Consider the following 25101-nt stretch of genomic DNA (forward strand, 5'->3'; position numbering starts at 1 on the left):
TTATCGATCAATCTTTGTTCCCACCCTCACCTATGGTCAGGAACTGTGGGTAGTGACCAAAAGAATGAGTTTGTCTGGGGTGGGAGGGTCTCCCTTAGAGATCAGGTGAGAAGCTCAGTTTATCTGAGGGGATCAGGCTAGAGCTACTGCTCCATCGAGAGGAGCCAAATGAGGCAGCTCAGGCATCTAGTTAGGATGCCTCTTGGAAGCCTCCCAGGTAAGGCGTTCCAGGTATACATCCCAACGGGAGGAGGCCCCAGGGAAGACATGCTGGAGGTACTATGTCTTTTAGGTGGCCTGGAAATGCTTTAGGATTCCCCCAAATGAGCTGAAAGAAATAGCCAGGGAGAGGGAAGTCTGGGCTTCTCTGCTTGAGCTGCTGGCCCTGTGATTAATCAAAACTCTGTAATTTGACATACTTTTAAATATATCTGGAGAAATTTTGAAGTTTCTTTAATTATGTTTGACACACTTCTGAATTTCTGTGCAGAAACACAGCAGATGGTACATTACTTCCCTGCAATTATAAGGTAGGATAGCAGCATAGCAGCTATAATGATTCCCAAACCATCTTTGTAATTCTTACACTTGTTTGCTGCTCCACAGTTCTGCTTGCATAACATGAATGTTTTTTAGTTTGTTTTTCCCAGGCTGTTTGAGGTCACTCTTTCATACTTCTGGGCCAGAATATTCCTTGAGATCTAAAGCCTCAGTGCATCTGGCTTAGTTACTTCTGGGCCCACTTACATACAACTGAACTTGTCATAATTAGGCCAAAAAAAACCCTGAAGTGGAACTATATGAAATGCTTAGTTTGTTTCCAACACTTTTAGTTTGCTGGCACATAGTATGGTCAAGATGTTTGCAGTGATATTGACAAAGATATTATCTAGTTTTTAAGAATGTACTGTACACTATTAAAACTATCAGTATAATGTGGTGTTTGGAGTGAGGATGAAGGGAAGCAGATCCCTCAGATCCTGCTGGTCTAACTTGTTCCTGGACAGGAATATGGATCCGAAAAGTTTAGAAACCCAATCATACCATATATGGCTCTTTGTTGTATTTTGAGTGATAAATAAAAAGTATAAAATGTTAGGAATTACTTTTAAATAGTATCACTAAGAATTTGTAGACATTATTAAACTATTAAAAGGTAGTTTTTTGTGGCTCCTTGCGTTTTTGAAACACTTGGATATCAGGCATGTAGATCACTTCCCTTTTGATGATTGCATTTGTGTTTTGAAAAGCACATTATTTTACATTCCTGATAATGGTTAGCTTCTGCATTTTGATTGCACGAAGAGCTTTCTTATCAGCAGTAGGTCACATTTTCACTGCTGCCTGCCAAGCTCTTCTGTCACTACTCCAAAAGCCGCCATTATTTTGATCTATAAATATATTTCTTGGCACTTTGTTTTTTGACACACGCACAGAAATGAATGCACATTGTCATGCAGGGCACAAATTCATAACCATGTACACACAAACATGCAGATGAAGCCAGTTTTCTTTGCTCTGGTGTCTTGCAATATGAATCCAGAGAATCCTCTTCTCCTCACACGGCCCCTGAAGCTACCAATGAAGGAGAGTTTTGTTTCAGTTTTTAATCCCTTTAAGGAATAGAAAAGGTATTGAGTGATGTGCAAGAGCAGAAGTAGTTCGGCATTACACTTTCATCCTTACCTGTAATCATTTTTCTTGCATTGCTCATACCTCTCTTGTGCCCTCCTCTTTCCCCCCATCTTCCTCCTCAGTATGAATTGATTTAGTCTTATTACCTTACCCACCTGCCCTCTGCCTTGGCTCCAGTTCTATCTCCCATTTACATAGACACACACATACAAAGTATTGCCCCCTTTCTTTTTTTTTTCTGCTATCACTGTCATACTCTTACATACACAAACACACAAAGGCACAGTAATCAGATCCAGCAATCTCTTGTATTTTTGAATACGGCAGCTAAAGTGAGATACAGATACAGTGTCAGCTTACAGCCCAGCTCCGTATCAGCATATCAGCCAAACTACATTTCACCAAAATAGATACACAGTATGTTTTTGGATATAGGAGACATGTTGGTGGCAGTACTGTTCACTGTGCATGTTTGTGGATGCAACATAAACTATGATTTGTGGAATACCAGAATGAATTTTGGCAGATTGTCTGGTACTGATGCATGTATTTGACATTTCCTGTTTCCTGTTTCCTGCTTTTGTCATTAGTGGTTTGATGTGGTTGATCAAACTTTCACAAAAGCAGGTCAAGGAGGGGCTCACCACTGCAGCCATGTTGCTGAGCTGATATGTGAAAAGGTCTATAGAACCTCTAGAAACATTTTAGTACTAGTAAATGCCCTGAATGAAATGAAATCTTGATCATGTAAAAGGCATTACCATTGAAATGGAAATAGTGTGGACAAAATTATGTCAATTTGCGACTTTTTCTAGAAGCATCAGTCTAGCAGAACTTTTTTGTCCTGGGAGTTTAACAAGTATTTTGTGATTAGTCAGACGTCTAAGGTGGGCGTGAAGTGAAATGTTGTCACTTCCACATTTTCACTAATGCGAGGCTGAACGGACAGCTTTAATTAACAGCTGCTCAAGGTGGTGAGAAAGTACAAAAATTAATACAACACATGTGGTATATAAAGACAAAGACACCACTGCATGCACAACCCCCCCTGGCATGGACAAAGTTTCTCATTAAATATGAAATCACCGGGTCAATTGTTCATTGCACATTAAAACAAAAGAAGTACCCCCGCAGTTATCTCCATCACAGATGAAACTTCTCATAAAGTATGAACTGACTGGACCAAAAAACCAACTTTTTTCTTGTTTTTGCAGCTTCGAGAACAAGAACAAATGTCCTGAACCTGGCAGAGTATGTAGGGTTTAATTTGTACTACTTTATAGACAGTTTTATAAACAAAGATACCAAGAAATTCCTCTGAAATTGATCTGTTGTCTTGGGATTCCTTCTCATAAGGACACCTGTCAGTTGGCATGTTTATGCAACACAAGAAAAAATTACTTATTTTTTTTGTTACGTAAACATGTTTGTTAGACCACAGTTGTACAAAATCCAGACTTCAAAATCAATTAACACGCAGGTAACACTGTTTAAGGATAAATTACTCCTTCATGTAAATGCTTGGGTAGACTCAAAGGGGTTAAGATGATCCACTCATGATCCAATCATATTCCAAAGACCCATATTCTTGCATCATTTTGTAAGAACAGTGTACATTATTATAACTAAATTCCCAATAAAGTTGCTGTCGTTCACATATTCTTCTGTTCCTTTTGTCAGATGGCTAAACACGGCAGAAACCATGACTGAAAGCAGCCCATTAAATAGTTGATTTAAAAATTTTAAGCCTGTTTTACAGCCAAGCAAAATCGACAAAATCATCATTTATCAACTTAAAGACAGTGTCAGTGCAGTGAGTCATGATTTGTAAACCAAAAAATGTCTCAACGTTTTTTCTCACAATCCAGTGTTGACATACTTCAGTCAAAGATTTGCCTTTCGTTCATAGTGGAGCAGTTAAATGGCCTACCTGAACTCTGTCGTTGTTCAACTGAGCTGTTCTGACGTTTTTCTCCTATGTCAGCTATATTAGAGGCATATTTGTTGGAACTCTGTCATTTCAGGTGAAGAGGTTTCTTGTAATGTTGCCTTTAGGAATTATTGCTGCCCCTATCCACATCATACTTGACTTATGTCTGTGTTTGTGGGCTTTTTTAATTTCGACTCACGTCTATGCACGCTGAGGCAGCACTTTTACAAAAAGAAAAAATAAACCCAAAAAACTAATGAACTGAGCAAATATTAACACAAAACAAATTTCTTTTTTGAATCCAATACGATCACTCACTTGATGAAAGCAAACCAATATCATTTGGCAATCCGTAGGCCTTTTGCAGCAGGGGACATGATTGATTAAAATAAAGGGAGACGATGCGTAATGCGGACACTGTCAGCTGTCCAATCCCCAGAAAGGTTTTTATGATTGATGGTTCGCAGAAGCATTGAGAGCCCTCACACCTCTGCACTGCGCTCTTAGCACTCACGGTGATTACATCTGAATGTGTGTGTGTGTCTAAAGAAACAAGAGCGATGGTGATGTTTCTGTGTGAGTCTGCACATGTGGGGTTGATTACAGTGACAAGCTTCTGCCAGCTTATATTTTGTGTGAGTGTTAAGGTGATGCTGCAGTCGTGTGGGATATTGTGATTCTGTCTTTTTTTGTGTGTGTTGCTGTGGAAACCTGAGAGGTATTGGGGGTAATGTGGGACTGAACAAGGTAGGATGGAAGTGAAGGACAAGCCAGGGTGTTTTAAAAAGGGAGAGATGCAAGAAGGGAGTCAGGGACAGAGGGAGGCTTTGGAAGTGAAAGAGGAATGCTGTACACAAGACTAGGTTTTGTTGAGAAGGATAAATGAACTAAGAGAGGGATGGATAAAGAAGTAATGCTTGACAATTTAGTTATTGTGAAAAGTTTTTATTTACTAAAAAATATTGTTCAAATAAATCTTTAAGACACATTGGCATTTGCTGCCTTAATAGACAGAATCACATAGGCTTTCTGCTATAAATTAGTAGTACTGTGTAATGAAAATGCAAAATGTTAAACTACATAAGTTGACACAAATAAAGTGACATTTTATGTCAAAGGGTGCAAAAGATATTTCCCCTCCTCTATCCTGCACTGCCATGTTAATGCAGCCACCTTAATATTTTTTTGACATGCTTATGCCAACGTTTGAAGGCGATATGGGATAACTAAATGGTTACATATCTCAGTTATAGATGCCATATTACTCACTGGACCTCCAATGAACAAATTCAGTGAGAATTTTAAGTGTCTTGAAGTGTTTGACTCAATTTTATAAATGAAAACTTAAATGTACAGAATATCTTAAACAAAGTATAGCTAATTTATAAGGAAGTTAAAGGTAATTGGTTAACTTCCTACCATATATGTACTGTCTTGCAAACAAAACCCATTCAATGTTAATTTGAAATATAACTTTTTAAACAAGAAAATTTAGTAAAATAGACCAGACAGGTTATGGCATGCTTTTCACTTTTTAGACAATTACCTCCGGACCTAAAACAAGTTTATCCCACATATTCTTACCCTACTGACTAAATGATTCAAAGAAATTTATTGAGTTTTTCTTTTTGAAAAAGTCACCTCGGATATGATCTGATAACTGAGCACCAGTGCTTACCCCATACTCCCAGTATGACTTCCAGTTATATATGTTTCCTTTAGACTGCTGGAAGCAGAACAGCAATAAATCATTATCAGTGGGCATCATGTTGTCTTATCGAGGTGGACTGAATCAGCTATATCAATTAATTTTCTACTTCTGTTGGCAAAACATCATGGCCCACTTGCTGGCTTTGGTCACACAAGTAGCATCACTCAACACTCTTATCCTTCTTCCATCTAGGTTAGACATCAGTAAATCTTTTGACAGACTTTTGCACAGCTCCAACTCTGTTATTTCTGATAAAAAAAAGTGGCCATAAACATGGTTGCTAGAAGTGCTAAACACCATTTTTACAGCAGGTGTCACCAGGAGAATATTTTGCCATGATGACAAAGACTCGTTGAATGGCTGTCTCACGGAGTGAAAGCAGCATCAGTTTCAATAAAGTGGCAGGTAATGAAAAGGTGAGATGTGGTGGTGCTGGGTGACCTGTTCTCACGCTGTATTGTTATCAGTTTCAGATTTGTTATTCGCTGTGTGAGAAAATGGAGGTGTGATATGAGAGCCTGTGAACCATGTCAGTTGTTTGAGCCTCGTGCTCAGTGTGTGAGATTTGGCTGGCATGGTCGCAACAGCTGCCAGCGGTTTGTTTGCTTTCAGTTGTTAATTTTTTTCACACTTTTTTTAATTTATGTTTTTATTCATTCTGTATAACATTTTAAGGGAAGAACATGTCAGTTTTCAAATTTCAGATTTATTCAAATTTACACAGTTTTTTTTTTTATAAAACTAAGTGAAATAGGTATTTCTTGGAGATTCTGTATATACATAGTCAAGCTAAGTAAAACCACCTGAAATTAATTCTGATATTTTCACTTGTGTGTGCAGCACAGAATCTCTTTCTTTGGTGTTATTTTTACCGCTAGACTCATTAAAGTGACATATTTACTAAAAGATACCATACAACCAACTCAGAGCCTCATTGCCTTGAAAGTTTGTGAGTTCTACCAAAGCATGAAAACATTTTTTAGAAGTGTCCAATTAGGCAACTACTACAAGTCATAACTGTGATCACAACTGATGGATCACGTGAGCTAATGTGTACTATTTACCAAAATTCATTCAAATCAACAAAAAGAAATCATTCTATACTTTTTGAATAATGAGGTGTAGTTATAACTTTAGTACATCCGGCTGATAGTATCTCATGTCAGCATAAAACTAACTTACTGCATTTGTGCTGGTAATATGTGACAGTCTGCACTCAACACCAGTCAGTGAAACGTTAGCTAACTACCCAGTGAGGTAAAGCAACAGCATCAACAACTTACCCATTAAGTTACTTATTAACTTAAGATGTCAGTATAGAGCCTAATGAAGTTATAAATGTCAGTAAATTTGTCAGTAAAAATGCCTCACTTAAAGTTTCATCATGGAGGACCCATCATTTGTACTAATGATAGCTGAAGCTTCTCTGTAGGACTTCTCACGTCAGGTTCTTCAGGTTCACTCAGGTATTAGAATTATATTGTGTTTCAGGAGGTGTTTCTCCAGGTTAGGAGTGTTGCTGTAGCCAGCTTGGCATTTTGGATACATGTATTACTAGGGGTGTCGCGGTTAAGGAATTTCCTCCTGCGGTGTTGCATGTTGTCTCAACACCGCGGTATGCGGTGTCACCGCAATTAAAAAAAAAAGAGAGAGGGAGATGGATCTATTCATCAACATTGCGCAATCCTGATTTTGCCGAAGGCAACAATCTACGCGGATTTTATTAAAAATGTAGTAGTAGGTGTGTAAATAAGAAAGAAAAAAATTATGTATTTTTGTTTATGTTTGCAGCTGCGGGTTGTGACCGCCGCTTGCGCTGTTCTGGTTTTAGTTTCGATTTCTCAGATCAGGTGGAGGGACGTGCTGATGCAGCAGCAGGAAACGACATGCGCGGCAGCTTCCAATGTTAAACTGCATGGTAATTATGCAGATCTCCATCATGACAGTATAAATATTCAGGCCCTTACATTACGTCACTTATGTCATGCTTTTCCGTGTTCCCTCTCCATCCTTCACACTGATCAACTCTGTCCGTGCTAGCTAGGTGAGATCTCAAATTTGTCGTATTTCCGCGACTGACAATGACTTTTTTGGCGCAGATCTTGCATATTGCCTCCTGTAAATTTTCTGGTTCTCCCTTTTCGTTTGGGTGAAAACCGAAATGTTCCCAAACTGGGGCAGTTACATTTGGCTTTGGGACTAGTGCAGTTGCCATTGTCTGTTGATCTTAAAATGAACAGCTCTAGGGTAGGACCGGATGTAAATAGAAGTTTGGACGGAACCAGGACACTCTTCCGGCGGTGGTGGCGGTCGCTTGCCACGCCCTGCGATTAGGCTTAACAATACCGCGGTATTGCGATATTGCGGTTATTGCGACAGCCCTATGTATTACAGCCAATAATTTTTAATTCGTCGCAAAACTAATCCAAACGTGACTTTGCTTTGCTTTAGCTTGATTTTTATAGGGTCATATTCATTTGCTAACCCTAATGTATACTTGAATCTCATGCTGACTAACTCTCATGTAGTAAAATTTAACACAGATTGATGTAACATAAGTTGTTACTCAACAGAACCAATAACTTGATTCATAGCCAAAACAGGTCGATAGCCCCATAGAGCTTAAAGTTCCATCTCCAACTCGACAAAGAACTGACTTTGTTGGTCCATCTTTGAAACAGAACAGATTCAGGTATGAAAATCAAAACACCTTGTCAATGCTATTGCTTGCTGTACTTTTGAATTTTCTAACAGAAGAATCATTAGTAATATAGGAGCCTTTTCAATCCATTGCAAAGTTGCATAGATAAGCCTGAGATTAATATTCTTTGCATTTACCATGTTTCAGAACTATCATAGTGAACATGAAGTGGTTTCTGTATTTTATTTGTTATGTGTGCAGCTGGACTGATTTATATACTTGTGGCCACAGGAAGAGACACATTTCACAGGCTTGAGTACCTTGACTACTGATCCAGACTCAGACTTGTGCAAAGTTTGATGCCAAGCTCTGCACAAGTCTGTTTAATACCCACTGGTTTGAATCAGGTGTGTTGCAAAAAGGAAACTACTAAACCTGCAGGACACTGGCCCTCAAGGACCAGGACTGAGGATTGCTGCACTAATGCATCAAACGACAATAACTTTGATATAAAATTAATTAAAATTACTACTAATAGGTTCTGCCCGAAATGGCTTTCTAAATTGAAGTGCCATCTCAAATGGCACTTCAAATGCCTTCTGGTTTTGCTATTTTTACTCTACAATGAAAACTAGTTTGTCTGATAACTGTCTATTAACTGTGTGATTGCTGAAGTTTAAACACAAACCCATACATCTTTCCTCCTATTTAACTGTGAAAATGATTTTAAAAAAACAATTATCAGACAAAATAAACAAACAGGACTCTCACTCTGAAGACTATAATTGCCATATTTCACAGCTTCTGTGTGTTTTATTGGATAAACAATTACGTCAGTTCAAACAAAATATGGATTAATCAATAGTGAATATAATTCCCTGCAATAATGCTAATGTGATATACTCTATCTAATTTGTAATTTATTAGTTATCTGAACCTTGATAGGAATCTTCAGCTCTGTTTCATCTCACAAATGAATCATGAAATTAGAGTATAAAATTAGAGTTGCATAAAAATAGAGTGCACCCTTTTTCATCTCTAAGCTTTTATGCATCAGGACTTAATCCCAGCTCTTAAAATAAGGTAGCTACGAAGTCAGATGTGGCATTAATTTGAAATGTTTTTTTTACTTTGGATGTTGTGGAGGAGTTTTCATGCACTCTTCTTTACAACAGTCATTCAGTTAATTGACATTTGCAGGTTTTCATCTATGCACAGCTTTGTTGGGAACCAACCACAGGATTTCACTGGGATAGAGGAGAATTGCAACATCTTGATTTTTCTTTTTTTTTTCCTGCTATTGTGTTGTCAATTTGCTACTGTGTTTGGGATTATTTTCCTGTTGCATGACCCAGTTTTAGTTGTCAGACAGATGGCCTAACATTCTACTCTTTAGGATACAGAGGAGTTTAGGGTCAACTGAATGAATCCAAGGTGTCCAGTTTCTGTGTCTGTAAAACAGGCCCAAATCATCACCTTTCCACCACTGTGCTTGACAGCTGGTGTTTGTGCTGTTATGCTGTGTTTGGATTTAACCATGTAATTACAATAATACAAAGTAATCACAACGATGGTACAACATGGTACAACGATGAATGATTTTGCTGTTGCAGTATATACAATTAAATTACAAACAATATAAGGTTGTCAGAATTCATAGTTTTAGTTTTAGTATTTTTTTACAATACAGAACTCCAGATTTTATTTTACAATGGAAAAGTTTCCATTTCCATTTCTGTTATATAATATGATTGAAAAGTTATGAGAATCTGGAGAAATTGAGGTAAGGTAGAAAGCTTGATAAATCTGAATTTTAAATTCTTTTGGAATAACAGATGCCATATTCTCCTCACTAAAGAGGAAATGGACAATTCAGCTTCTTGCCCCAACACACATCAAACACCAGTGTGACTAATGGGATGGGGTGAATTACTCTACATGTCAAAGAGAACTTGCTGAATGATATAAACAAGATTGGGAACAGTATATCCTGCCTTCTAAATGACATCTTTTTGAGGAAAGACGGTGATTATTTCAGCCAGACTGCAATCTACATGTATTACAGCAGCATTACACTGAAGTAAAGAAGACCAGGTAAAATCTGGCCTCCTGCAGTCTAGACTTGTCAGTCAGATTGAAAAGCAGAGGGAGAAAAAAGATTAGCTTTTAAACTACAGCAATAGATCTCATTATTTCCCAAATCAGCTGTAAATCCCCCTCTGTTACAACTTTTTTATTTTCTGGCATCAAATTTAAATAATTTCTTTTATTTTCATCACAAAGCGTGTATAACTTATTTGAAAATATGGTTGTAAAAGCTGTTTTTCTGGACCTCAGCAGCAGGTTGCCTGCTGATGGATAGCTGAATCAGTTTCCACATTTAAGGTATCATAAATGGCCTAAGTGCAATCTGCTTGTAGGCATTCCTGGACAGTAAACACACAGATGGGCCACATGCACCATCCTGGTTTTGCTCCTCTGCTGGTGACTGGGTGATCAACAACATGGCCTCAGTTATAGACAGTATAATATTATGAAGATATGACCACATTCTCTGCTACACAACAGTGAGCAGGTGGAAATAAAGTGCCTGGCATCCAATGATGATATGAGTGACGTGAGCACAATAAAGCTTATTTAAATAAGATGACAGAGAGGGCTGGCAGTTCATTGTTGGCCGGGACACTACAGGTTCTATTCATGTCTCTTATTCAAGCCAGGACTCAAAGTTAATTTAGTTTTGGCCCTGACCCAAACATAATAAACTACACTTGTGCTGTTTTCTCCAGACTTACTGAAGGAGCTGAAGTGCTTTAGGGAACAGCATGTGCTGAGAAAGTCTTCCTCTTTGTCTTAATGCCGTACTCGCTTCTCTGATGATGTGCACGCAAATCAGATTTTATATTATTTATTTCCTCAAAGTGATTTCTTTTACCAAAAATTGCACAACACACACTGAGCTGCATTCTGCTCATCTGTAGACACACATGCACACACCACAACCACCAATGATGTGGTTGATTTCATTTGCCTCCCATGTGGTTATTCGGAGAGAGGAAGAGGCCAGTATCTTCTTACCACTGTGTGTGTGTGTGTTAATGTGTTTGTGCTGTCTTAATGTTTCTCAGCCCGCTGGGCGTCCATCTGTGGATTTATCTGGTGTCATTCCCACTCGCGCTTCTTTCGTCACACACGTGCACGCACTCAAAATCCAAAACACGCTCGACATGGACTGCCATAACTCTGCTAACAAAACCCACAACAGCCAAACAAAAACCACACACGTTAAACATGCAGACACAAGCGCACACACATGCACTTAACACACACAAAACAAGAGCCCCTGGGTACAATTGAGGTACTTCCTAATACTTCCTATTTATCATGCAGCAGTTGAGCTAACCGGCACACATGTACACACACACACATTTTATTCTTATAAAAGCATTGCCTGCATAGATCGTCCATTAAGATATAAGAGTGTACGAATGGAAAACCATTGGTGGGCTGATAATTCATTTACAGATTGACTGAGAAGGAGATGCTACTGCATTTGTGTGTGTGTGTGTATATCTTGAATAGTGACACAGAAACCGATTACTGGAGGGATGGGAGGACGGAGGCGCAGGGCAAGAGGAGGGAAAAAGGGGTAGGGAAGATAATGGGAATGGAAGCATAAAGTAAGCAGGGATGGCGAATGGAAAAAGAAAGGGATGGATGGAGGAGAACAAAAGGAGAAATAGCAAAATTGATGAGCCAAATGTAAGAAAGAGGAGAGGTTTGGAGGGGAGAGAGATATAATTGGTGGGGTGAAAGATAAAGAAGGAGAAGAAGGCAATAAGGAGGAGAAACTGGAGTCATTAAAGATCTAAGAAGGAAAAGGAATAAAACACAACCCTTTACACAAACTGCATTGCTGCTCACATCTGTTTGAAATCATTGCAACTTTGCAATTTGCTGCAAATTCCCTCAGTTTATAACCACAGGGAATAATAAGATTTAACCACTATGATCTATCAGGAAGATCTCAATAATAAATCAGAAGAAGTACAAGAAATGTACAGAAACTGTTCCTTCTCATCTCTAAGCAAACACTTAAACTATATTTTCCACAAGTTTCGTCCAGCTTTTTTGCTTCCTCCTCCCTTGTGTGCTTTCGTCAAAGTCTGGCCAGTTTAGATCAAAGCATCAGAGCTGATAAAGATTTTGAAACAGATCTGTGCTTTTTATTCTTTCTGCTTTCCTCTGATAATGTCAGTGTGTCTTTGGTTGGACCGGATCAGAAAAACGGCAATCTGACAGACAGACAGAGGAAGAGAGAGCTTACAAAGACAGCAGCAGAGAGGCAAACACATGTACAAGGGCCTCCATCAAAGACATTAAATTCATGCCTCAATAGTTCGATTATTACAGCAAAGTACAGATTAGATCCGAGCAAAGAGGGTGCTGGGGGAGGGAGAAAGAAAGAAGGGAGATGATGTGTATAATATTAATGATAATCAGTTGGTCAATCATGGTAAATGACTGTAAAGAGCTTCTGCTGCAACCTGCAATTATTGCTAATGACACATTCAGCGCAGAATGAGCACACAGTCCAACACACACACTCAGACGCACCCATGTGTTCTTGTTTTGAGACAGGCTAATCATATCTGATTGATAGTCTGAGAGAGAGAATGTCCTCCAGCTGTGTGTGTGTGTGTGTTTATCTCCATCCATGTTCCCTGGCTTTTGTTTTGTAGCATGTGTTTTTATTGTGTGTATTCAGATTTGTGTGCATATGAGTGTATGTAACATTCAGATGCCACAACTATAAATAACCCTCACAGTGTGTACTTTAATAATGGGTGTGTGTGTGTGTGTGTGTGGGGGGGGGGGGGGGGCGGGGGGGGGGCTGGTGGTACTCATTTTATTTATTTAGCTAATATTGATATGATTGGTCAAATAAACCATTTAATCTTATTAATTTTACATGACATGGTGCTAAGTTTTAGGGTGCCTTCCGTCATGCTAGTAACAATAACAAAGGTAATAGGTACAAAAAAAAAAAAAAAGAAATAAGCTTTTTCATTTTTGTTTCTGGACAGAGGAAGAGCAGCATCCAGCTGCCAGAAAAACAAAAGAGCATTGGCAGAAATATATACAGGCAGTGGGGTGGACAGTGAGACAGAGACGGAGGATCTGTTGAAATACCAAACTGATTAACTGGTGTTTTTGACATTTAAATGCCACGTTTACATAAAGAAATGTTTCTTAGGAATACTAATCACTCCAGTTAATTGTCAAGGAGATGTAGGATGAATTCATGGCAAAAAAGTGGAATTAATGCAGAAGGAGCTTTATAGGAATGTGTGTTAAATAAAATCATGAAAAATAAAACATATCTAAGATCTCTTATATCTAAGGTTTTATGTATTAGGACAAGATCAAGAAAAAATGAATATTCAGTTTTTACCAGGTCTTAACATTTGGATAACTTTATATGAATAACACAACATAATACATTATGCCATTATGTTGGCAAATTTAACACCAGCAGCCTTAAAAAATATTTTGGATTACCATCACGTTATAAAGCACGAGAAGTTTTTTGCCTGAAAGGAAAAGAGTAACAAACCACAGAAACAGCAAACACTGGCAAATGCTTTTAAAAAATGTGAGACATTCGCAAACGAAAGTGAGAAAGCCTCAACAATAACGGACAACGTTTTAGAATTGATTGTCCAGGATGACAAGTACCTCACCTTCTAGGAAAACATTCACTATTCCAAGATTTTTTTAATCGTAATTCTTTGATTTGAGTTTATGTAAGTTTTGTGGCAATCATTGTTTTCATGTGTTATGGGCTCGACACACGGGAGGCGAAGTCTCTCCTTCTCCATTCATTTGCTATGGAACCTTCGTGATGAGGCAAAAATCGCTGCCCTCTTCCAGCCAAGCAACAGGCGACATTTGTGCATGTAAAATGTTGCGCTCGTTCATGTAGACGTGCACACGGGGCTTGCAACGCAACACAGGAAAATAGAGAAATATTCAATTTTTGTCACTGTCGCATGACACTACAACCAACCAGCGAGGGTTTCATTGACTGAATAATGAGCTGAGAGCAAGCTAGACAGCACAGTCTGCAAACAACAGGAACAGATCGTTTTAGCTGTCTGACTTTCCCATACTTTACAATACTTCACGCAAACATTATAGAGATGTAAATGAAAAGGCAGCCACGTGGCACCACGGTGAATTTGTCATCAAATAATGATATTCACCATCCTGTTTTCTTGTTTGTAGAATAGGATGAACCCAGGGTTGTCTTTCTCTTTTGTACAATAGAGTCAACAGTAAGATTTCTGTCAAGTTGAAAAAAATCTTCTGACTATCCATCCTTGATACCTTGTCTGACTGCTTTGAAAATGTCAAAATTCCCTGCAGTGTCATAACCAGTCAAATTGTTTTGAGACAAGCGATCCGAGAGCTCGATTCGAGAACGCGATCCGAGAACGCGATCCGAGAGCTCGATCCGAGAACGCGATCCGAGAGCGCGATCCGATAACGCGATCCGAGAACGCGATCTGAGAGCGTGATCCGATAACGCGATCCGAGAACGCGATCCGAGAGCTCGATCCGAGAACGCGATCTGAGAGCTCGATTCGAGAACACGAACTGAGAGTGCAATCCGAAAGCGTGATACGTGAAGCTGCCACTGTCGCTGCTGTTTGTCATCTGGTAATGAATTTTGCCTGTCACTGTTGTTGGTTGCCCCCTATGTGTTGAGCCCATTAATCACTGGAGTGATGAGAAAAGAATCAAAAAGGCTGAGCTTAGAGAGTCGGAAAAACTTGCGCTTTTGTTTAAAGTACACAAACATGACTTAACTTGTTACAAAAAAGATCAAATAGACACGAACGAACGGAGTTTGACTTAGTTATAAAGTTCAACGAAAGAAAAAAAAACTGAGACTAAGGCAAAGGAAACATGTAGAGAGAAGATTTCTTCTCTCAATGCCTTCCTGCCACTGCTCTCATCTTCATGCATGTTTAATGCAGGCTCAGCTTAGGTCTCGACTCAGCTTTCTTCTCTCTGTGCAAAACTTCATTCTTCTCTTTATTCTGGCTATCTTCCAAAAACTTCTGAGTTCTTTGTTGAAGTTTTGAAGGGCGGGCCACGCCCACCAGGAAGTATGGCTACTCTTTCCAACCAATGAGAGCAGGCTCCATGCAGCTTGGCTGGAGGTCAGATTCCTAATCTGTATGAAGATGTGGTTTAGTGTTACAAATGTTTTCTGATTTCTTCAATCTCATGCTGAAAGTATCAGATTTAAACATTTGTGAATGCATGTGTAAATTATGGGATGTTAAAACATTAATATGTCCATTAATCAGTTGCCAAATGTGATTCACTTGCAGTGTTGCAAAAATTAATTTAGCATATCTGTGTTTGACCAGTGACCTTACAGTTGAGTATGTTGGACATTCGTGGGATCCAAATTTCCGTCAGAATTTGTTCAGGTGCCAGAGGGTATTATAGCAAATTAGGTGAGAAAATGGACTTTGGCCCTAGGCCAACCAGTTCCTTATCATGTTTTCAAGTAGTCTGTCAGGAGCTGCAATATAAAGATGAGCGACCATAATGACAATTTGCAAGTACTTCTCTTCAATACAGCTTTTATCTACACGCCATCATCTTTATCCATTTTGGTTTTTTCTACATGAAACAGCAGGATACTTAGTGTTGCTCAGTGGCTAACATGGCCTCCATCCTCTCTACTGATCTGTTGATTGTCATGACAGCCATGTTCATGAAAACTGACATTAGGGCTTGGCAGTATAAATGCAAAATAATTAACCAAATGCAAATAATCTGGACAGGAATCAATTAACAAATGGCAGGTATTGGACCAATATTACTATTGGGCATCATGCAGTATGTTGATAGCCTTTCTTGACAGCTAAATTTTAATAATAAAACTTGTGAAATTCTACTTAGATCCCATCCACAATTCATTTATTCTTATTATTCATAACCAGACAAAATGTGTTAAGAACAGACTTCATGGAGCCATCTGGTGCAAAAAAAGGGTTTTATTTCCTAATTTATTGGCTCTATACAGACAGGACTTTTTTATGTAGCCCAGAAAGTGTAGAAATAATTTACAGATGTTTCCTTAATGTCACATATTCAGATATTTGAGAGTTGTTAAAACATAACAGAAACAACTTTTAGCAAAACTCATAACATGTTGGGAAAATGTTGGTTTATTAGTAAGGTGTTTATGAGAAAAATCATTTTTTAATTTAAACCATAAAACCTGAACAGTACTGCTGTATTTTGTCTGTGTAGGTCAGAACAATGCCAGTTGAGCTAAAATCACAAGTACTGAATAAGATACTTAAAATTTCTACTGTCTACATTAAAACCTAAACTCACCTGCCACTTCATTAGGTAAACCTGTCCATTTGTTTGTTAACACAAACAGCTAATCGGTTGATCACATGGTAGCAAATCAACCCATTAAGGCTTATAGACATGGTCAAAAAAGCTTGCTGGAGTTCAATTTGAGCATTAGAGTGGAGAAGAAAGAATTAAAGAATTTAAGTGATTGAGCTGTTGTTGTTGCCAGATTGGCTGGTCTGAGTATTTCAGAAACGGCTGATCACTCAAGCATCTCTAGGGTTTACACAGAATGGTCCAAAAAAGTGAGCTGTAGTTATCTGTTGACCAAAATGCCTGTGCATGTCTGAATGCACAACATTATAAATCTTGAAGCAGATGGGTTACAGCAACAGGAGACCACACACTGACCATGTCCATCCTTTTATGACCGCAGTGTACACATCTTCTGATGGCTACTTCTAGCAGAATAATGCACCTTGTTACAAAGCTAAAATAATTTCCAGCATGAAAATAAGTACACTGTACTCCAACAGTCACCAGATTTAAAGCCAATAGAACACACTTGGGATTTCATAGAAAGGGAGAATGTGTTGCCGACAGTATAGAGCCCTGTTTTTACTAACGGGTGCTAATCAGGTGGGATTTTTTTCTGTTTCCACATGCGAAAACTGGGAAGGGTACCCTAATATCCAAACCGACCCATCCTACTTTGCTCTGTTGTGGTACCAATCCAACCGAACCAACCCAAAAGGGTGGAGTTTGACACACAGCAATCCATTGATTGGTTAACAAAAAAGTCACTTTGTGTGGTCCTGGCATAAAAACAAAGCAGGAATGGGTCCTTGTTTAGAGCAACATATTTTCTTTTTGTTGATTAAATCTCATTTTAAAACGGCATTATGAAGCACTGCCAATAAGAAAAAAATACAAACTGTTGGATGGTCAGCATTTTCCTTCTTGGTTTCTGAGTCGTGTTTTGGTTATACTTTAAGGAAGGCGCTACGCTGCAATGGCCTCGTGCTATTATATAGCTGAAGCATCTATTGCTATCTGACTGTCACTCTGCCTCTCAAGGAAGGTTACGGTTGGCTGTGGAAATGCAACGAGATTACAGTTTACAAACCTTATTCACACCCTTAACATCCCGCCTCCTTGGTGGAAATGATGCTTAGTTAAATTTGGTAAAAGAGTAAGGCATGAACCTTCTGTTTATAGATGATGGCATCTATTAAGCCATCTTAACATGAAATTCTGCTTTCTTCAGTGTGTTTTTGTTGTTCTTCATTACGTTTTTATGAACATTTAGTGTGTTAGCTATAGTAGACCGGGGTCAGCACCTCAGACAAACCTGGACAAGATATCAAATACTTTCATACTGAGATGGCAAAGAAAGGGCCTCCATGTTTTACACAGATCATCCTTCTTGGAGTGTGTTGCCCAGGTTAGAAAGTCCAAAGGGGTTGGTTTCATAATTATTCTTTACCAGCCAGATACTGCAGGAGCTTTATGAGAAATCCAGGGGAGTAATATATTTTACCTTGCACAATATGTCAGGACATTGAACAATCTTTATAGTGTACATTGTTAATGCACATGTGGGGAAGACCTCAGAGAAAAGATACTGGATCTACAGTTTGTAACAAGGAGTGGGAGGATAAGTAGTGTGTAAGGCTACCAGTATTTGTATTGTACATGACACACATGTTGTTGAGTTTAACACTGATTTACTTTTGCATCATGGTTTGGGATTGTGCAACATGGTCTGTATTGCAAATCAGTGTTGTGGCTCAGACATTCAGTGGTCAAAGAAAATGTAATCTGATGTAAAAGGGAAAAAATGCATACATCCACAAACTAAACTTTCCATTAAACATTGTGAAACATTTCATTCTGAGTTATGTCTGGAGATTGTGTTTATTTGCTGACTCTGGTCTTAGCAGCAGGTGTTTTGGTTCACCCATCAGGGATCCTTTTTGCTGCTTGTGGTCATTAATGATTTTTATGAAAAAGACAAATTAAGAAGAGGTTATTATGTCAGACTTATTTACAATTTCTACTTTTTCTTTATTATTATTTCTTGATTTTTCTCATGAGTGCAACCCAGTGTAATCCAGTGGAATTTCATAATGGGAATTTCAGTTGAAGCTGTATGCAGTCTTTGTATAGCTGAGTGACTAAGGAAATTACAGCTATTACAGATATGATTGAAGAGTTGTGATGACATGAGTGGGCTTGGATGGGGGAAATTGGATATTTAATAGAGAGTTCTTCACCTATGATCGTGATTGTCTCTTTCCATCAACACTTTTCCTCTGTCTCGCTCCCACTCCCGTACCCTCATTCCCTTTTTCATTTCCTGACATCCTTTGATCCTTCCCTTCTTTTTTCTCATCCCATCATCCCTGCCATCTTTGGTCTTTCTCAGAGAGTAGGCTAAGAAGCCACAAATGGTCCCTAATAGCCTCCAATGGAGATGAATTGATCCTCGTGTGAACCAAAATCAATGGTGGATTGCTTTTGCTGTACACAGTGGGATACTGTGCATGCAGACAGCTTTAATTAAGTTAACATTAACCACCATTGGTAGTTTTATTAGGAGGATAAAGTTTATGATGATTACAGAAACAGAAAATCTACTGTTTCAGTTAGAAAGCTGAGAAGGGAGAAAGGGCTCATATTTACTTCAGTGTGTTTCTGATTTGCTTGGATGTTGCTGCTCGGTCGTGATGCTCCCTTGCATGACTCATAAAAAGTCTTTTAGCATTTTCTAACGTCCTCTCTCCACTCCATCCCTAATATTCTCCACACCCCCTCTCCTAGTCCATCTTTGTCCAGTTTCTACTCACTGTCTATCTCATCCTATCCCGCCTGACCTGATCTCCCTCACCTTCATGCCTCCATCTCTTGCCTCTCTCTCTCTTTGTCATCTATAATGGGATGAGGAGGAGGATTTGATCAGCAGTTTTTTAAAGGTCACAGAACCAGGCAAAATTTTTCAGCCAAAGAGCTGAGGGAACCTGCAAAGGAAAGGATGGGACTGAGGAAAAGAGGAAGCAAGCAAAAGAAGCAAATGACAAGCAGGTAGGACAAAGGGAAGAAATGAAGTAGAGCTATAGGAAATGGAAGATGGAAACTGGAGGTAATGGGAAAGAAGGGAGGTGGTAGATGAGGTAATTTGTTTTATGACACAACAGATCTGATAACAGATGAATGCATATTAAATAAGTAAGAAAGAGGAGGAAAAAGAGCAGAGGGTGATAAGTTGTAGAGGAAGATGATTGGGAGAAAATGGCAAGAAGAGAATGAGGAAGGAGTGGTCAAGTAAGGAAGGATATAAGAAGGAGGAGAACATGTAACCATTCATTTCTTTCACTTAGTGATTCTGTCTCATCTCGTGCTCTTTCCTCAGTAACAGTAGGATCTTAATCACCTCTAATCAGATCTCTCACTCTTTCTCCCTCTCTGTCTAATTTTCTCCCCTTTTTCCTTTGGTTTAAGATAAAAACACTTTTACCGCCCTGCAGTGTCTCATAATGGTCACACAGTGACTTACTGTCTGGAGAAATAATAACTATTTGATATCATTCTATCACTCCTAATCAAACAGAGCAAAACCTTTCCCAAATTCACTGAAGGCAGTCTTCCTGCCTTTGCTGTCCCTTTCATCAGCCACTAATCTATTCCCCAAGTGTTTGAGTGTCTTTGCCAGTCACTACAGCTACATCTCTTTTTGTCTGTGTATGTCAGTGAGTGGCATAAAGTGGCCCCAAAAATGAAATACGAATGCACATGACAGTATTGTATTTCTTGTATTTATTTTTAGATTGGGGCAGCCAACCACCTCACAGCATGGAGGTTTCTGGTTCCAGTTGGTGTCGTGGGTAAAGAAAGCGGATGGATGCATCAAATGGCTTTCAGCTTGCATGATGAGTGCCTGATGTGCATTTTGTATTCAATGACATTTCCAAAGTTCGTCTCAGCTGGCATTTGGATGAAATCACAGCTTACTGCTGTGTTGGTTGCAAATGCAACCGGTTCACTTTTTTCAGTGCTGATGAACAGCTGGTTTTGGAACTGGTTTTTGAGAAATCTTGTTTGGATCCCTGGAGATTAAGACTTTTGCATTGAAGGAGGCTGTGATTTCCAAAGCTGACTGTTTCATCATTGTACATGGCCAGCCACTTTAATTTAATTAGCAACAGCTGGGTAGAATTGCAAGTGATGGTTGTCACTGTAGTTTATGAAAGACTCTTCTCAACGAAGCCCTTCACCTCCTGCTGCAGTTTGGTAAATACACGTTATTGATTTAATAGCAGCTCTTGGCATTAGGAAAATCCACTGATTAACATTATGCCTTCTCTAACAAGAGAGTCAAAGCTTGTGGCTTTAGCAAAAGTAAAGAAAATCTCCACAATAAATCAGTTTAGTTCTTCTTTAAATGCAACCCAAAGTTTGTTAAATGCCAGACACTCTACAGGAATGGACAACAGGATGGTGATGCAATGGAGCTCTTTTGTCAGACTCGATGTAGTACATTTGAATGTTGAGAAGACAAACTTCAGTTTAAGCCAACAAAACAGTAGGTGGAATAAACATTTGTGATCCCTGAGGGGTTCTGTGCTGGCAAAGACAGACTGACAGAAGGCTGCATATGAAGCTGTTTTTCTGTGTTTTGTCAATCATACTCAAACTATACAGAAACATACAAACTGAAGTCTATACGTGCAACATGAAAAACATTTGCAGCTTATCTTTCTGGCACTTGCAACAATTTTGCCAAATCAACACATATTAAGACAGAACTGCAGTGTCCACCACTGGCTTTACAGAATAAACCTACAGTGGATAAATAAGCTGGATGTGAGTGTGCCTCTGGCTTACGCAGCAGCACTGAAACGAACATCTCTCTCTGCAGCTTCAAAGCGTGTCGCAGCAGATCCCACAGGGCCCAGCTAGGCAGCTTGAAGCTCCACCTGTACACTGCAAAATCTTTCATCAGACACACATATCACAAAACTGCCATATCTGCTAACATATCTGCTGTTCGCAACCGTGCTCTGTGCACATCTCTCTATACCCCCACCCCCCTACTAGAGTCAAAGATGTTAAAAAGCCAGGGCAATTTCACACTTTATCCAAAGCGTCTTCTATCATTTGGTGGTTGCAAAGGATGCTGGCAGGAGTATATGCTCGTTTTGTCTTTTGTCTGTCAGGAGAACTGAGGGGCTGAGTTACAAAGAAACAACATACTGAGGCAGATGATGTTTTGCAGCTGAGGCATGTAATGAGAATTTCGCATAAAAAGAGCGCATTGCAAAGAAACAGATGGTCTGGATTTGAATATTGCTTTTATTGGTTCCCATATCAATACAAGTTTGAGCAATAAACACCAGCAAAGATTAGTTTTGTCAAGACTGATCGACTGTTGTGTTCTTAAATATAATTTATGTCTGCAATCAAAATGTCTTTTCTGCATTTGCATTTGTGAGGCTTATTGTATCTTTTCACGAGTCTGTGTATGTGTTTGTGTGCATGTGTTTGTGTGTCCCCAGCTGGAGTGAAGACTGTTTATATTATTGGTGATGAAAGAGAGGCCCCAAGGGGCCTCAAATAATGGGCTAGGAGCCCTCTGACTTTATATAATGGCCTCTGTATGGGTAAATGTGCACTCTTGTAAGGAAGGCACACAATTGCAGCACTATATAATTGTCAATAGGAGGACACACTTGTACATAATACAATGAAGTAAATACACAAAGAAGCAGAGAGATGGAGCTTGCACATAAAGGCACTTGCACAAAGACTCATGCACACACTCACACACACACATTGCAGTGCCAGCTGAGCCCTGTGTGTCCAATAACAGCAGGTGCTGTCAAGTGCAAGCACAGCAGACCTGCCCTGACATGGAAACACATGCACACATGGGTGGATTCACAAATGTCACCACGCATTCACTCATATACCTTCCTCTACTTTTATATTTACACATTCAGTATGTCCCATTTAGTATGAATATCTGATCGCTGCATCCCATGTCTGTTTTTCAGACTCAAGTGTGTGTACGTCACTGCTGTGTGGCTGTGGTGTTGCCATATGGTCTCACATTAGGGCACTCTAAACTCAGCCATGCAGAAACTTGTGTCCACGGGTGTGAGAAGACAGTGGTGGTGACAGAGAAGGAAGCTTTTGAAATGTGGGATTCTGATGTGTAAATACCTCCAACTGAGGAAACAGCTGCAAATATCAGCATGTTTTGGGTTGAATTAAAGCCATGTTTGTGTCCTTCTGTGTTTTCTCTTTTCTTTTGTCACTGCACATTTTTCAGTCTCTCATGCCTTCTCTAAGTCCTCATCTTCCTATCGCCCTCACTCTGTCTGCGTGTTAATGTATTTAGCAGTGCCGTATCATACGCTGCGCTGACTTCATTAACTATCTCAGCATGAGGCTCCAGTGACTGAGGGATAATAAGCCCAAACACACACACATAGACAAATTCTGCCCCGCGAGCTTAACAGCAGTGTGTGTGGAACTGATTATAGTTTACTTCATTACAATAAAGCACTTGTGATTTGTGAAATTTTCTGATTAATATCCTTCACCTAATGCCAAAGATCCTTTTTAGAGTTTATTATTATGGTGCGGAACCCTCTTAGATCTGCAAAGGTCTTTTATGTTTTCCAAAAGTTCCCAACCAAGACTAACCCAATCAAGTAAAAGTGGAAATAATACTTATATATTATTTTTATTTTAGTATTAGTCCTGATCAACACTAGAGCTATTCATTGATTGATTGATTGATTGATTCATTCATTCATTTTCTATAGCGCTTATTCCAGTTTAGGGTAGTGGGAAAGTTAGAGCCTATCCCAGCAATTAGCAAGAAAGAGGCAGAGGTACATCCTGGACAGGTCGCCAGTACATCGCAGACACTAGAACTATTTTAGATTTAAAAAAGAAAAGAAAAATAACATTTTAAGCACACTGATAAATTTAATAGCTTCATCAATCTATTATTGTTCCTCACAGTTTAATTAAGATATAGCCAAACTTAGACAGAGGATATCCAATTTACTTTATTTTTAAGATATTTTAAAATCATAATGTTTGGGTTAGTTTTATATATATATATATATATATATATATATATATATATATATATATATCTTGACTAAGATATTTAACTCATATTCTTGTTCCTAAACTTCTGCTTCAAAGCAATGTTATATGTACATCACTTTAAACATAAAACAAACTTGGGTGTGTCCTTCATACAAAATTTATTTCCTTATTGTATTGCTTGAAAAAGTCCAAGGCAAGTGCGCCAAAGGTAAAATGTGTGACACATTAAAAAAAAAAAAGAAAAACTCACATACATAAGCAAAAATATCAGAATAATCATTTTCTTCTTCTTCTTCTTTTTTTTTCTCTTCTTTTTCAGCTAGTTACTTCAGGGTTTCTCAATCCTGGTCCTCAGGGACCCCTGACTTGCATGTTTGAGATGTTTCCTTACACACCTGACTGAAATGAGTGGCTCATTAACAGGCTTGCAAAGAACTTCATGAGCAGGTCAATTAAACTGAATCAGGTGTGCTGGAGTTGGAAACATCTAATACATGTGGGGCAGGGGTCCCTGCGGACCAGGATTGAGAGACACTAATCTCACCCATCCTCTGTATCCTCTTCTTGTACACCAACTAACTTCCTGTCCTCTTTCACTACACTCCTAATCTCCTCTTTTTGGTCCTCCTCTAGAACCTTGCCTGGTAGTTCCAACCCCAGCATCCTTCTATACGTCTGTAATTCACTCCCTCTATATATATTCAGCTCAAACCATTTAGTCTGGCCTCTCTGATTTCGTCTCCAAAACATCTAACATGTGCTGTCTACTGATTCTTGATCATGTCTATTCCTGTGACTCCCAAAGAGAACCATTTTAGTCATCTGCCTCCGGACCACAGTTTCCAAACAATACAACAGCGCTGGTTTAACCACAATATTCCACAAAGCTCATTAATGCTAACTATGCACTACATCAGGGGTGCCCAAAGTCGGTCCTGCAGATTTTCCAATGTTTCCTGCTTCAACACACCTGAGTCAAATTAAGTAGATCCAACAGCCTATTAAGTTTTGCACAATGATTCATCAATTTAAGTCAGGTGGTTTTGGAGCAGGGACACATCAAAAACCTGCAGGATTGTGGCCCTTGAGGACTGGAGCTAGGCACCCCTGACTTACATGATTATTTTTCATTTAAAGTCATAAACATGTGCTTTGGAAAGGGCTATTTGTAGGGCAGTATTTTTTTTTAGACTAAAGTCTTAAATAGGTTCAAATCAGAATATTTCTATGCATGTAAATATACCCCATGAGAGACTCAATGTACACGATGTACAATTTACACAAGATTATGTAAACCATAAAACTAAATAACTTTTTCAAGTGAAGTCGCTGTCAAAAATCTTTAATTTGATCTGCCTCTGTTGCTGCCTATTTATTCCGTGTGTGTGTGAGAGAGAAAAAAGAGTTTTCAAGATAATTTACCTGTGGAGAAATATTATTCCTTTATTAGGGAAATATTCTGTCAGCATATCCTAAATATTATTTAGCTCTACCTTGTGAAATTGGTGCCTTTCTAATGAAGTTTCGATGACAGGGTGCTCATAGTTTTTCTTCATTGATTGTTCTTTAAACTGATTAATTATATGTCAATATCTTTTTTCTGTAAAATGGAAATCTAATCATATTTGTATTGAATGCTCATAAACAGCAAAAAAGGAGAAATGAAAAATC

The 25101-nt window shown here is 38.8% G+C and overlaps 1 protein-coding gene across 1 annotated transcript in view; it reads left to right on the forward strand.

Moving 5' to 3' along the window:
• nkain2 (sodium/potassium transporting ATPase interacting 2) overlaps positions 1-25101 on the forward strand; it is an 89766-nt gene that overhangs the window by 19945 nt on the left and 44720 nt on the right. The gene's annotated exons all lie outside the window — the stretch shown is intronic.

The sequence above is a fragment of the Melanotaenia boesemani genome, chromosome 22 (genome assembly GCF_017639745.1).
Source record: "Melanotaenia boesemani isolate fMelBoe1 chromosome 22, fMelBoe1.pri, whole genome shotgun sequence".
Classification (NCBI taxonomy): domain Eukaryota; kingdom Metazoa; phylum Chordata; class Actinopteri; order Atheriniformes; family Melanotaeniidae; genus Melanotaenia; species Melanotaenia boesemani.